Raw genomic sequence first — 5,472 nt, forward strand, 5'->3', positions numbered from 1 at the left:
CTCCGCTCCCCGGGGCGCCCACACGCGGCCGCGGGAGGAGCCGCAGGAGGGGCGGGGCTGCCTCGCGCACGGAAAGCGCGGGAAACCGCTCGGCTCCTCCCGGCGGGGCGGCGCCCGCGGGGAGCGGTTCCGGGGCCACCCCCAGCGGAGCGGAGCGGAGCGCGGCTGGGCCCGGTTTGGATGCACCTCCCGTTGCACCCCGTCCTCCATTCTCACCCAGCTCTCCTCGGCCTGGCCGGCTCCTCAGCTGGAGCCCCTGTGCTCTGTACAGGAGCCAAGCGAATTCCCCATGCCCTGCTCTCTGTCATGATTGCTGCTGTACCAGCTGAAGGCTTCCTTCTTGCAGCATAAGCCAAGAAATACTTTCTAATAGAGAATGCAAACACCTGGCAAGGAATTTACTCTGAAACAGAGAAATAAACTTAACAGCAGAGTCAATTATACTGTTGAAATGGAGAAACAACAGCAGAGTCAATTATACTGTTAAGCGGCATTCTTTATTTTATCAGCGCTGGGGAGCACTGGGGATCATCCTCCAAGAGTGCTCCCAAGACCGGATGCTCTTGCATTGCTTATATTCGCATAATTATTACATATGCATTACAATTCTTGAAAATTTTGACATATATCTACACTTAAGAAATAATCGATTTGGTTAGTTATAATTGTTTAGTTTCTTACTTACAATACATCTATTAATTATTAGTTAAATATAAACTAAGCACTCTACTTCTAAACAATGTATTACTTAATCTTCTGTCTCCCTCTTGTCATGCAGAAGGATCTAAAACTTGAAAAATACCCCCTCGTTTTGCAGGTGGTCAGAAAGCATTTATCTTGTGTCAATTGGTTAATGGTGGGGATGTATTTTGTAACTTAATCACAGTATACATTAATTTAGCAGCTTCTCTCTAACTCCATGGAGTTCAGGAGAGTCAGAGCAGCACCTGGGACTGGGGGTTTGTGTCTCCATCATAGGTCCTGCAGAGCAGAAAGATCCCATGTGCTCTGCAGGAGGGTAACGAGGTGTGAGGAGCCACTGAAGGAGGAATGTTGTTTCTTTCTTTGTTTCATCCTGACAGGCCTCACTGCAGCCTGAACGTTGGTTTATTGAAGTGGGGAGCAGCCATCCTCTCTGAGGGAGGCAGGGGAACCTGGGAGACCTGATGGGCTTTTCTGCGGGTGAAGAGGCCATGAGGAAGGAAAGGAACTCTATCTTTTCGTGGTCACTGTACCCAACACAGCCTCCAACCACCACATCACTCAGAAGTCCTAAACAGTGGTTTGACAATGGTTTAAATAGCAATTTAGATTATAATTTAGGTAACGGTTACACGCTCTATTTAATACACTTCTAATAATTATGCTATAGCTAGATATATGTGATGCTAGTGTACAATACACTTTTAGGCCTAATGTAAAATGTCACTGTGGCAGCTGCACCTTCCCTGGTGAGGGCGAGATCTGGAGCTTTCAGTAGGGCAGTTGATGGCTCTTTAGCACCTTTTGTTCCCCACTGTGCCTGTCCTCACACACTCAGGTTGGTGCCAAGGTGCTGACAGTCCCGTCCCCCACCACTCCCAGGCACAGTGACTCCTCATGTTTTCCTCCCCCCTGGCTGGAAAATAGGTGGTTGTTATATTTGCAGACAAAAGTAAACAGAGGCAGAAGTTGAGAAATTCAGTTGCTTTCCAGATGTGAATTAGCCGGTGAGTCTGCAGCTTGTTAAGGCTGAGTCCCAATGTCTGCTGCTAAGGTGGAAAGAGTTCCTGAATTGTTTGGTGCCATGATTTCATCGAACCTTGGTGTCCTGGTCTTGGCTGGCATACAGTTAATTTTCTTCATAATAACTGGTATAGTGCTGTGTTTTGTTTTAGTATAGGAAGAATGATGATAATACACTGATGTTTTGGTGGTTTCCAAGCAATATTTATACCGAGTCAAGGACTTTTCAGCCATGAGGCTGCAGGTACACAAGAAGCTGGGAGCGGGGCACAGTCAGGGCAGCTGACCCAGACTGGCCAAAGGGATATCTGCTACCATATGATGTCATGCTCAGTATATATTTTGGGGGAAGAGAAGGGACGGTTGGGGACGTTTGGAGTTATGGCATTTGTCTTCCCAAGTAACCATCACGTGTGATGGAGCCCTGCATTCCTGGGGATGGCTGAACACCTGCCTGCCCATGGGAAGTGGTGAATGAATCCTTTGGTTTGCTTTGCTTGTGTGTGTAGCTCTTGCTTTACCGATTAAACTGCCTTTATGTCAACCCAGGAGTTTTCTCACTTTCACTCTTCTGATTCTCTCCCCTATCGCACGGTGCAGGGGGGTGGGTGAGCAAACGGCCGCATGTGGCGTTTAGCTCCCTGATGGGTTAAACTACCACAATGGGAAGACAGCAAGACTGTGAAGTTGTTTTTTCCCAGGTAGAAAGCTTTGTATTTCTGTGGGTCTGCTGTTAAGCTACCTGGGTTTAAATAGCAAGGTAGAGAGGAATAAAGCACCGTATAGTCTCCAGATATGTCTTGCTGGTGCTTGGGTGGCTGCACAGAACCTGAGGCTCCCAGGAAGGGCATCATGAAGACAAGCCTCAGGCCAGAGAGCATTCTGACCTGAATGGCCAAGCACACTGTGGCCAGATCCTGCTGCCAGCCGTGAGAGAGATGCACGGAGAGCTACCCCTGCTCTGAACCCAGAGCCGAAAGGCCAGGGCCCTGTGAAGCTGTGTGGCAAAGCCATGGAAACAGCTCTTGCCATCCAAAGAAAGCTTCAGAGTTCTCTGAACTCCTCGGCTATTACCAAATGCCTGTGAGGCTGTATAAGAACAGAAGTCTCCTGGGCCAGCGAGGCCTGAAGCACTCGGCCATGGCGCTGGGCAGCCGGCCAAGGCCAGCCCGCAAGGAAGGGGTGCGGGGAAGGTGCTGCCAACCCCCCGGGAGAGGACAAACCTCTGGGCCCGGCCCCTAACGCTGCCCCTCGAGAGAGGGAGAGGAGGAGGAGGAAGCCGACAAACGAGCGTGGAATCTCCCAGTGCAGAAATTATTTTGTTGTGCAATTTTATTGTGCCAATGCAGGGGGATCAGGGCCAGCATTTCAGGACGGTGCACGGCTGGTCCCACGGCGTTGTCCAGGCCGGCTGTAGGGATTTCGGGCCCGACCTTGCAAGTGGGAGCGCCCTCGTGTTCACACAGGCCCAGGGGGGCGTTGGCCACTCTCCTGCTCTGCGGAGCTACTGGAAGACCCCGAAGTCTCCTGGCTGGCGGTGCTGGGGCTGCCGGTTTCCAGTTCCACAGAGCTGTGGGACAGCCCCGATGCCTCCTGGCTGGCAGAGCTGGGGCTGCTGGTCTCAGGTACTGGGGAGGCGGCTGGCCCCAGCACCTCCTGTCTGGGGGTGCTGCTCTCAGCACTCGGGGACAGCCCACCGCTGGTCCCACGGCGACGTCTGGGCCGGCTATAGGGATTTTGTGCCCGACGTTGCAAGCGGAAGCGGCCTCGTGTTCGCACAGGCCCAGGGGAGCTGGAACGTCCTCTGTTCTCAGGCTCTGGGGAACCGTGGGAAGACCCTGGTGGCAGCTGGCTGGTGGTGCTGGGGCTGCTGGTTTCCACTTCCACAGAGCTGTGGGACGGCCCCAGCACCACCCGGCTGGCCACGGTGGGGCTGCTGGTGTCTGGTCCCAGGGAGCCATCAGATGGCTCTGATGCTGCCTGGCTGTTCAGGCTGGGGCTGCTGGTCTCCAGTGGTAGGGAGCTGTGGCATGGCCCCGATCCTGCCTGGCTGCCTGTGCTGGGGCTGCTGGTCTCTGGTGCTGCAGATCCAAGAGACGGCCCTGACGCTGCCTGGCTGGCAGTGCTGGGGCTGCTGCTTTCGGGTGCCGGGGAGCTCTGGGAAGGCCCTGATGCTGCCTGGCTGGTGGTGCTGGGGCCAGCGAGCTCCGAGCTGGCACTGGAGGCTGCAAAGGGAAGCAGGATGGTCAAGGGCACGGCCTCCAGGCCTGGGGCAGAATCGGCCAGAGCGGGGCCCCAGCCCTCCTGGAGCAGAGAGGCTCTGCCGAGCCCAGCGGGGGCACTCGCTGCCAGGCCCTGCCCGGCCCCTGGCCCCAGCCCCGGGGCACCCGTGTGCTTTGCCTCTCACCAGTGCCCAGGCCAGCACAGCTGTCACACTCCCAGATGGCCCCGCTGGTCCCCAAGCCGAAGCAGCCTCTGTGGGTGCCCTCGGCAGCGCAGGAGCGGCACAGGAGCAGTTGCCAGGGCCTGGGGAAGCAAGGGGGTTCATGGCTCTGAGGACAAAGTGCCCACAGCACAGGGTTGTCCGACAGAGCTCTCGTTCGCAGTCCTTCTGCTTTGAGCCCTTGGCGAGACAGAGATCCCGCGCAGAGCCCCAGGGTGCAGCTTGGGCAACTTACCCCCATTCCCCTCTGTGCTCCCTGCCTTGGGGACAAAGGCACTCCCTGGCATCGCAGCGGCTGTGCCTGTCACCGAGGTGTGCATATGCATTGTTGTTCTCCCACAGTGGCATTCTGACGGAGAAAGGCAAATGGATGAGCCCCTGCTGCCCCGGCATAAGGCAGGTGCAGGGCGTCCCTGCTCTTCTTTCCCCCTGCCCTGTTTCCAGTTCCTCCATGAGGCTGAAGCCCAGACTCACAGGACAGCGGAGGGCCAGGACTGCTGGGGCAGTCCCTCTGTGGCACAGCTTGCATCCTCCTGTCCTGTGAGCCAGGCAGAAGGGCACCAACCTGAGGGGGACTCGGATCCCCAGGATGAACATTTCTGGGACAAACCGATCCCTATCTCGACAGAGCGGGCACTGGAAACAAGAAATGCCAGCGCCCATAGCCTGTCCCTGCAGGAGAAACACAAGGGGCATGAGTGAGGCCCTGGTGCTGCTGAGCCCTGCGGTGTCCCGGGTTCAAGGGAACGGCTCCCACCTGGATGCAGCCTCTGTGGAACCAGGCGTGTTTGCACGCTGGGCACACCATGGTGCTGTAGGACGTTCTGTCCTCCACAGGCTCCAGGCAGATGAGGCAGGTGGTGTTCTCCTCTGGAGCTGCCTGCAGTGCCTGCTGGGGACGGTGCTCCCAGCAGAAGGATCTGGGGGCAGGAGGAAAGGGATGGGTGAGGTGAGAAGTGCTGGGTCCTCCCCCAGGGCTGGTGAGGAGGGCAGAGGAGGTACCTGTAGTGAGGAAGGAACTGGGTAACGCATCCACCCTCCAAGGCGCAGGGGAAATGGAAGCTGCGGTTGCAACCTGTCTCCCAACAGGTGATGGTGGCCCCGCTCTCGCTGCAGACGAAGCAGTCCTGGAAAGGGCAGAGCAGCCCCCGTCAGCGGCAGCCTCAGGGCCGCCACCGCCAGCCCCGCAGCTCCCGACAGGGCGCAGGACGTGGCCGCTGCTTGTCACACCCCGCAGATCTGCCTGGCACACGTGGCTCCTGTGCTGGAACCTCTCTCTGTGGAGCTGCTGGGACTGTTGTCCC

This window comes from Caloenas nicobarica, chromosome 11, assembly GCF_036013445.1.
Source record: "Caloenas nicobarica isolate bCalNic1 chromosome 11, bCalNic1.hap1, whole genome shotgun sequence".
In the NCBI taxonomy this organism is placed as follows: domain Eukaryota; kingdom Metazoa; phylum Chordata; class Aves; order Columbiformes; family Columbidae; genus Caloenas; species Caloenas nicobarica.